The sequence below is a fragment of the Nannospalax galili genome, unplaced genomic scaffold, assembly GCF_000622305.1.
Source record: "Nannospalax galili isolate Female #2095 unplaced genomic scaffold, S.galili_v1.0 scaffold116, whole genome shotgun sequence".
Classification (NCBI taxonomy): Eukaryota; Metazoa; Chordata; class Mammalia; order Rodentia; family Spalacidae; genus Nannospalax; species Nannospalax galili.
Genome location: NW_008340206.1, coordinates 4,063,066 through 4,072,997, shown reverse-complemented (window position 1 = coordinate 4,072,997; position 9,932 = coordinate 4,063,066).

Sequence of the window (9,932 nt, the reverse complement as noted above, 5' to 3'; positions counted from 1 at the left end):
ATATTAAATGACAGTGCAAAATTCCATCCATTCAGTAACACAGTGCTTCCTCCCTAGATAGTCCTCTGAGTTTAAAGACGCTTTGACAGATGGAGCTGTTTCAGTCTAAATATCAATCATGCACAAAATGCAATTAGTCAGATCTTCTCCTAACTTAGAAAATTCTAATATCTATTCTAGAATGCTGTTTTACTACAATGTTAACACATTCTAATACATAAGCATTCTATTCTTCTACAAAAAAAAAAAACATATGCGTTATCAACACAGCAAATAACAGAACTTTGAAATGACGTTGAAGAAGCCAAATTCAATTTAAAAATTATCCACTTGCTGTGATCCCAATGTAAACAGTTATACTTAATAGACAGCAGATACAGATGCCATCACCTCGGGCTTCAGAAGCAACAACGTTCACTTAAGTGAATAAGCTAAGCCGGGCGTGGTGGCACACGCCTGTAGTCCCAGCACTAGGGAGGCAGAGGCAGGTGGATCTCTGTGAGTTCATGGCCAGTCTGGTCTACATGGTGAGTTCCAGGACAGCTGGGGCTACAGGGAGACCCTACTTCAAAATGACCAAAAAAAAAAAAAAGAAGTGAATAAGCTAAAACTTCACAGAAACACAAAGACACGGCGCTGCGCACTCCTTCTCCCATCAGTACACAGAGCATTTCTCACAGGACGCCTGCAGTACAGCACCAGCAACAGGAAATAATGAAATGTGTGCCGACACCACACAGGTACACCTGTACCCAGTCAGGCAAAACACTCAAACACACAAAGAAAAATACATTTTAAAAACCACAGAAAAGGGAACGTTTGACTCAAAGGAAAAAGTACTAAGGAGCAAAGCACCAAAGTGGCCTAAAGACATTCACTTTGAGTGACCTGTTCACACAAACGAGGACACACTGCAGACGGAAGAGACACAAAAGCAGAACAGTCATTAAGTGCATGCTGGGGGTGAGGAAGCTTTGGACCTGGTAGGACAGCAGCACAAACTGAGGAGAATTGAGACAAAGACCTCTCAACTCAGGACAATCTGTAGTAATGAATGAGTGCCTACAACATTCATGGAGAGGAAACTCAGATGACTCCTCAATTTAGATCTCAAAATGCAGTTGGTGTCACACAAGGACATTAAATTACTTCTACATAACACACATTAGACATCCAGGAGTGAGACACCACACTGAACCGAAGGGAGACCAATACCTAAACTACAGATTTGTAATTATGCAAAGAAGTTCTCCAAGGTGAATAAAAATGTTTTAAACTGGGTGTGGTGGTGCTGCACCTTTAATCCCAACCCTGGGGAGGCAGAGGCAGGGGGATCTCTATGAGATTGAGGCCAGCTTGGTCTCCATATTGAGTTCAAGGTTAGTTTGGGGCTATATACGGAGACGCTGTCTCCCAAGAGAAGGGGGGAGGGTGTTAAAAAAGAGCAAAAGTTGGCTGGGCATGGTGGCGCTCGCCTTTAGTCCCAGCACTTGGGAGGCAGAGGCAGGCGGATCTTTGTGAGTTCAAGGCCAGCCTGGTCTACATAGCGAGTTCCAGAACAGCTGGGGCTACAGAGAGACCCTGTCTCAAAAAGACAAAAAAAAAAAAAAAGCAAAAGTTAGGTAGGCAAAGGACTAATAAAATAACTATATATACATACACACACAAATTAAAGCATTTTTTTGTGTTTTTACTTTGCAAGTTTATAAACTGCAAGGCTTCTGGAGAAGCAGTATGATAAAGTATCAAGAGACAGCAGGTCTGGAATCAGAAATCTGTATCTAAATTCCTGCAGATACTTGTTAAGACATCAGAACTCTCAAGTTCCCTTATCTTTCAGGTTAAGAAAGCATATCACAGAGCTAATGAATATATCAATTAACATAAGAAATATATACAGAGACTCTGAAGAAATAGCTTGAAATAATTAAAGTGTCAACTAATAGTTTCTTTACTATGCAACTTATGTTATGCTTACAAGATCTTCACTTTAAAGACTAACAACTCACAGCAAAATTAGAGATCACAGACCTGATAGGTACCATCCGTCAAACTAGCAATCACTAACTCACAAAACTCCGGTAACACACTTGTGTGTCACCTGACCACCTCAGTCTGTGTCCGTATGTTTGTGTATGTGCAAGTCCCATGTGTGTGCACATGTGAAAGAAAGCCAAAGGAACTCAGCAGTTGCTCAAGTGACATGCACCCTTTTTTCCTTTTTTGAACCTTTTACTTAAAAAATTACTATTGTGTGTTTGAGAGAGAGAGGGCAGGGTCACCTATGTAGAGGTCAGAGGACAACTTTCAGAGAGAGAGGGCAGGGTCACCTGTGTAGAGGTCAGAGGACAACTTTCAGAAGTCAGTCCCCTGCTTCCGCCAGGGAATCCAAAGACCAAACTCAGGCTGTCAGGCATCCACTGAGCCATTTCACTTAAAGACTCTTTTTTTTTTTTTTTTTTTAAGTTGGGGTCTCTCACTGACCTAGATTGGCGGGTAGGCTGGGCTGGCTGGTCAGTGAGCCCCAGGGAATCTCTTGCCTCCCCAGCTCTGGGATTACAAAGCCGCCCCACTACACCTGCTTTTCTTACATGGGTTCTGGGAAAATTAAGCTCAGTTCCTCATACTTGCACAGCAAGCACTTTACATACTACACTTCTACCCTAGCTCTGGTGTACACGAAAATAAACATGGGAGAAAGCAGACCTCACAAAATTACTGCCATTTCCATTACTTTCCAAATACACCTGCTAAAATAGAAACAGTCCTGTAACTGCATTCTTTTAATTTTAGGTGAACAGGTCAAAAAGAAATAAGCATCATGATCTTCTAGTTCTCTGAATTATTTTGAACCATTTGAATTGTTTTTTAAAAAAAAAAAAAAAAAAAAAAAAAAAAAAAAAAAGCATGACTAAAGCCTTAAGTGCATGAAGACAGGTCAGAAGGCTCATTTCAAGGCCCAATATCATAGTTCACCTTAAGAATCCAAGTGGGGTACAGTGTCACATGCCTCCCTACTTGGGAGGCGGAGGCATGAGGCACATTTGACTCAAGAAATTCAAGATCAACCTGGGCAACACAGCAAAATTCCAACTTGAAAAAATAAAAGCTGTCAGGCATGGTGGCGCACGCCGTTAATCCCAACACTTGGGAGGCAGAGGCAGGCGGATCTTTGTGAGTTCGAGGCCAGCCTGGTCTATGTAGTGAGTTCCAGGACAGCTGGGGCTACAGGGAAACCCTGTCTCAAAAAGACAATCAATCAATCAATCAATCAATCAATAAATAAATAAATAACAAATAAATAAAATAAAAGCTCTAAATCCTGTCATCCCCAACAATACTAAACAGAGATCACAACATTTATAAAGAGAAGTCTGTTCCCTGTGGTAGGTAACACACAATGGGAGCCTGCTTATGCTCATTTTCCATTTAACACAATCAACTTGTTTGAAGGAAAGTTATTCAACAATTGTAAAAGGTAAATTACATGACCCTGGTATTAAAGTGTTCCACATTTCGTAGCTTCAAGTGATATGTAAAAAAGTGGAAAAAATAGAAAATTATAGGTTCTAGGATGAAAAAAAAAATGGAAAATACACAGTAAAGATCACTTGTCAAATAAGATTGTTGAAGGAGACCCACCAAAGGTCCAGCATGAATTTTTTTTTTCAATAAGTAAAATTTACATTACATGGGGCTGGAGAGATGGCTCAGAGGTTAAGAGCACTGACTGCTCTTGCAGAGGACTCGGGTTTGATTCCCAGCACCCACATGGCGGCTACAAACCGTCCTTAACTCCAGTTCCAGGGGAATCTGACGCCCTCTTCTGACCTCTGTGGCAGTGCATGACACAGGTACACTCATACATGCAGGCAATACACTCATACACATAAAATTTAAAAATTAAAAAAATTTATATTACAATAAAATTGGGATATAAGAGCACAGCTTAATATGTGAAATAATAATCAGGAGATTAAAGTTTAGTGTAGCGGGCTGGAGAGATGGCTCAGGGGTTAAGAACACTGACTATTCTTGCAGAAGGCCCAGGGTCAAATCCCAGGACCCAGCTAATAACTGTCCATAACTCCAGTCCCAGGGGATCTGACAGCCTCTTCTGACCTCTGTGGGCACTGCATGACACGAGTGCATTTACCCACATGCAGGCAATACACTCATACACATAAAAAAATTAATTAAAAAATTTTTTTTAAAAAGTTTAATGTAGTTAACCAATAACCAAGAGAGGAAACAATTTTGTCACCTCTGCAAATTCCTTTCTGTTCTTTCAAATTAATCACTGCAACTTAATTTTATCATTTTTATTGTTTGATTTAGTTTGGTTTTGAGACAGGGTCTTGATTTGTAGCCCATCTGGCCTTGAATTTGCCACCCTCCTGCATCAGCCTCCCAAGTGCTGGGACACCAAGCATTTACCAACCATGACTTGCCAATCATTTTTAATTTTAAATACCCAGCTTAATTTCTTGCTACTTACAAACATGGTGTATGTTAGCTCCCTCTGCATCACTTTATTTCCAATGTACCCTTTATGTTTCAGAGCTTGCCTGCCTCCAATACTAACTATACTCTATGTCCTAATTTCCACGTACCTACCAGGAGTACTGCACAAAACATCACTTCATGTGTGCTTTAGTTTCCTTTTTTAAAAAATATTTTTTATTAAATAAGTAAGTAAATAAATAAAATAAAAGCCATCTCTCCAGCCCCTACAATAGTTTCTAACAGATGTTGAATAAGCCATTATTCAATTAGCTTCCACATAAAATCCCAATCTTCAGGTCAGAGTAGAAAGAGAAATGAGTTCAGCACATCTTTTACACAAACACAGCAGCAACTAAGTTCATTCAACTACCACCAGTAACCATAAAGATCACTAAAATGTTTAAGATAATTTCTCCTTTCTACCAAAGAACAGCTAAGCAAAATTTTCTAAATTGCCTCTATTCTTATTTCCTTTTATAAATTCCAGTGAGCAAACCACCTATTCTACAGTGACTGCAAGAAGTAAAATGGTTTGCAGAAAGTATATTCAGAAACTCCAACAAAAATATCAAGCTGGGTAATTTTACATGTTATGATGGATTTTCAACTGTAAGCCTACATACCAAGGGAAAAAAGTTTTCGAAGTTGCAAGGGAAAAATAAATCCCCCAAAGCACAGAATGAATTTCACAGATTCTGTATTTATTGAACAACATTGTGCAGCTTAGTCAATGCCGTCTCTACTTGCCCCGCCCCTCTTAACCCTGTTCCCCAATGCGAATACACTTGAAACATGACAGAACGCATAAACCTCACATGTCCGTCTACACTGCTGAAAGACACCGACGGTCCTATGTAGAGGGGAGTACGCGAAGAAAAGGAGTTCTAAAATGATGTGTCCTGCACAAAGGCATTTTCCGTTCCTAACAACAGAAAGGAACGAAATACAGGGAGAAGGACGAAATAATTTCTTTTACCCCGCGCGTCAAAAAGTCCCATCGTCTCAGGTTAGAATCAAAGCAGAGGGTGAACCAGGGCACCCAGGTGCCCCCTCCAAGGAACGACTGGGCGCCGGGGGGCAGGTGGGGCGGACCACCCCCCACCGCGCCGCCCCCGCCCCGCCCCTGCCCGGCTCCCACCCGCCGTCCGCTACCCGCCCCCACAGCCCGCGCTCTCACCGCCAGGTCCCGGTGGCTGCGGTCGCGGTGGGACACGGCGCGAATGACCCCAGCCCGCCAGCTCCGCCGCCCCCCGTCCCCGCGCTCGGACCGCGCCTCCTCGCCGGCCGCCACGCACAGGAACCGCTTGCCCACCAGCTCCGGCCGCGCCTCCGCCATGGCCGCTCCGCCCGCAGCCCACCACCGACCGGAATGCCGAGCAGCCCGACCGCGCCGCAACCTCCGCGGGCGCCGTGTCCTTCCGCCGGAGGGGCCCGGGCCGGGGTCGGCGGCCCAAAGTAGTGCGGCTGCTCGCAGGAAGCCGGTCCTGCAGCGCTGGGTGCGGGTCCGCTCCACTCGGGACCACGGCGAGCCTAGCACCCGCCTCATCGTACCCCCATCCCCCATCCTCCTCCATCCTCCCCCGCCTCCTGCTCTCCATCTTCTCCATCCTCCTCATCCTCCTCCCTCCTCTCCCCTCCCCTCATCCTCATCCTCCCTATCCTCCCCTCATTCCGCACAGTCCCGTGTCCTGTCTCCCACCCTACCCCATTTTTTTTTTCCATCCTCCCTCCCCAACATCCACGCGGCTTTCACAGGAATGTGAACGCTTCCCTGCGGGCAGTTACTGGCCTGAGAACTTCTAGTGCTAGGACACAGTCCCAGAAAAAAAGCGGAAAGCTCAGTCTGGGAACAGGCCATGGAGGATGGGCAGGAGCCAATCCTGGGTAGGATGCTTATGCCCGTCCAATCCCAGCAGGGCTTCACAACCGGACAAACCTGCAGAATATCTCACAATCAAGCCTCCCTTAGGAGCTAGACAGCACTTGGACTTCGGACATTGGTTTTTAACTTTTTTAAAATTCTGAAATTTAAAATCCAAGCTGTCATTTTCCGGTGGCAGTAGTAATTACAATCAACGCAAAACTTCATCTAGACCAACAAAAATTGCTTAGTAAACTTCTCCAATAGGAATTGGAATATCAGGTCTAGAATTAAAGGCTTTATCGCTCATGGCAGAACACCAAGCAGAGATGTCTGAAGCAGGAAAACGTGGCCACAGGTAAGAAAACTTCAAGGAGGTTGAATTTAGTCATTAGAGCCAACGCCTGCCAATCTAAACGCAAACATGAGAGTGCAATATAAAGGAAAGCTAACGCAAAAACGCATGCTGGCAAGCTGAGACTATTTTACTTGGGCAATTTTGTTTTCAAGTTCATTTTCAGTCTACATTGTGCAATACTTAGGAAATTTTTCTCAAGAATTATTAAGATTTCTTCTTTTTTCACTGTAGACCAGGCTGGCCTCAAACTCAGAGTTCCACCTGCCTCTGCCACCCAAGTGCTGGGATTAAATCTCTGCACCAACTACTCCAGCACTAGAATTACTAAGATTTCTTAATTCACGTTTAGGTTAATGAGGGCCAATAAAAGCAGCAATGGAAACAGTCCAGCATACATAAAAATAAAGAGGGGTCCCACTTTCAAATACCAAACCAGCAATGACCTGCTTTGTAACCTGGAGCATATCACAGCTGTTACAGGAGAAATTAGGGTACAGCTTGGTGGTCAAGGACTTGCCTCGCATGTGCAAAACCATGTGTTCCATCCCCAGCACCTAATTAAGTCCTTTCCACATTCTTAGTGTTTATGTTGTCAATTTGCTTTACATAAAACCAATGTTTTCAATTTATAAATTCCTCTAAATGGGCCTCTAGGAAGTCTCACTATCCAATGAATTCCAGCCTTATAAATTAAATCCAAGAGAAAACATAAATCCAACAAAATCAAGTATTTCAGGGGTAAAAACAAAGTTTTTTATAAGGCAATACATCCCCTTAGCATTTTTTTCCTTGATGTCGTTCTTTTGTGAGACTACGAAATCACGTAGCCCGGCTGACATTGAACTCAACTTTCTGCCTCTACATCTCAAGTGCTGAAATTATAGGTATGTGCCACCACACCTAGCTTTAATAAAAGGTATTTTTAGAACTATATCTCAAATTGTTACATAACCGCATGACTATAGCCAATACCTAGGCTTTATACTAATTTGTAGATATTTTGCCTTTGGAAAAACAAAGTACAGTTTTTCAAATGTAAATAATAATTGTTCATGCAGGTTTGTCCCTTAAATGTGACTACATATGCACACCAACTCAAGCAGACCTCATACATCCATGTTAATCTACATAAAAGATACATTAGGAGACTATATCATTTTTTAAATATTGACAAAAGTTTATCCAGGAAAACCACCTAATGCCAGCAATGGTATCTCATTTCTGCGTGGCTACTCTGAGGCCAAAGTGGCCTCAGAGAAACAAAAAATCTATTTGGTTTATTTTAAAAACTAACATGAATGAAAGAAATGTAATTATTACAGTGGTGAAGTCATAATTATCTACTTAATTATCAATGATTAGCAGCTTCTGCTGTTTCGATATACAATTGACCCATAAGGTTGGTATAATAACAGAGTAAATTATATACCCTGAAATATATTGGTCTCTCTGCCACTATAAGGGTCTAATACTTTTTTGGGGGGTGGGGGACCTAACTAGGTAAGCGTTCTACCACTGAACACATCCACAGCCTTAGGAGAGATCAGCAGAGTTTGCACATCTCTTGTAACATTAGTCATGTTTAAGGAACATTTATTATGTATCAGTCACTAGACTACATACGTTACACATGGAATCTTATTTTAGGATAAAGAAGATAAGGTTTAGGTTTAATAACTTGCCTAGGATTACATATTAAGGAACTAGTTTTCAAAAACAGGCCCAGTAATATCAAAGGGACCCTAATCTTAACTAAAATGACACTTAAACATGACATCAACTACCAAGTTGATTCCTTTGTTAAGATGGATTTTTTAAATATATCATAATTTCTTTGTTCAACATTAATTTAGCATTGTCTATGCATGTCACATCCTGCAAAGTTCTGGAGACCCAGGTCCTTTGTCCTTGAGAAGCTCAAAGCATATCTGTAAAGCAGACAATGGAAACACTTTGGTTTGTGGATTTAAGGAAATAACAACAGAATGGCATACCAGGTGAATTTAATGCATTTTCACTTTTTTGAAAAGTGTTGTAGGTTTTTATTAGCTGTCAAATGTAAAGACTGGACTCATTCATAAAATCTTAGACTATACATTGAGACACAGCTAGAAACTTTGAGAAACCAGTATTAAAGAAAATTTATTACAATTTCAACCTACCTATGAGAGCAGAAAACCAAGAATAAAACACAAGGTACATCGATGTTATGTTTATTATAAAACCTTAAATAGGCGTGGTGGCTCATGCCTTTGATCCCTGCACTTGGGAGAAAGAGGCAGGTGGATCTCTGAGTTCAAGGCCAGCGTGGTCTACATAAGCAAGCACCAGGCCAGCTAGCTGAGGCTACAGGGAGGCCCTGTCTCAAAAGACCGCCCCCCCCCCAAAAATTAAATAATTTGTATCTAGCTACTTCCCTAAGTATACACTTAAAATGTATTAATCAGGGAGCTGGGGAGATGGTTCAGCAGTTAAGAGCACTGGCTGCCCTTGCAGAGGACCTGGGTTAGGTTCCCAGCACCCACATGGCGGCTGACAACTGTAACTCCAGTTCCAGGGGACCCAACGCCCTCTTCTGTCCTCAGCAGGCACTGCACTTATGTGCATATACTCACACGCAGACCCACACATGCATACATAATTAAAAATAAAAAAAACAAATCTTTGTTTAAAAAAAATATTAAAAAAGGCAAAACTAAAGTAAAATAGAAACTAAGAAGTTCCACCAACTCAAAAATCCCAGCATGCTAACTCTACTCTGTAGAGGCTCTTCTCCGGGGATAAAACTGCATTTTACATAATAAAGGCCCTGGGGATCAAGACTGCACAGCTCTGAGGTGCCCTGCTCCAGTTAATGGTGACTGGTTCAAAGAAACAGAACCAAAACAAAAAATGCAGTGAAATATGGCAATCTTTAATCACACCTTCCCTTTGACACATTCTAGAAAAGCCACGTTACTACATATCATGAGATTTATAACCTATACAAAACACGAATATGTAATAAAAATAAAGTACTCTCCATAAAGGAAAGCAGCACTGTCTGCAAGCTCCACGTGCGCTTCACCACTGCAGATTAGTTATTAAAGAGTGTATAAAATGGGTTTCAATTCCAGAGCTTGTGTTCACCAAAGCCAGGACTTGGAAATCCTAGGTTTCACTTTATAATCAGTTGCCTCGTAAAAAAATTGGACCTCAAAACCTTTT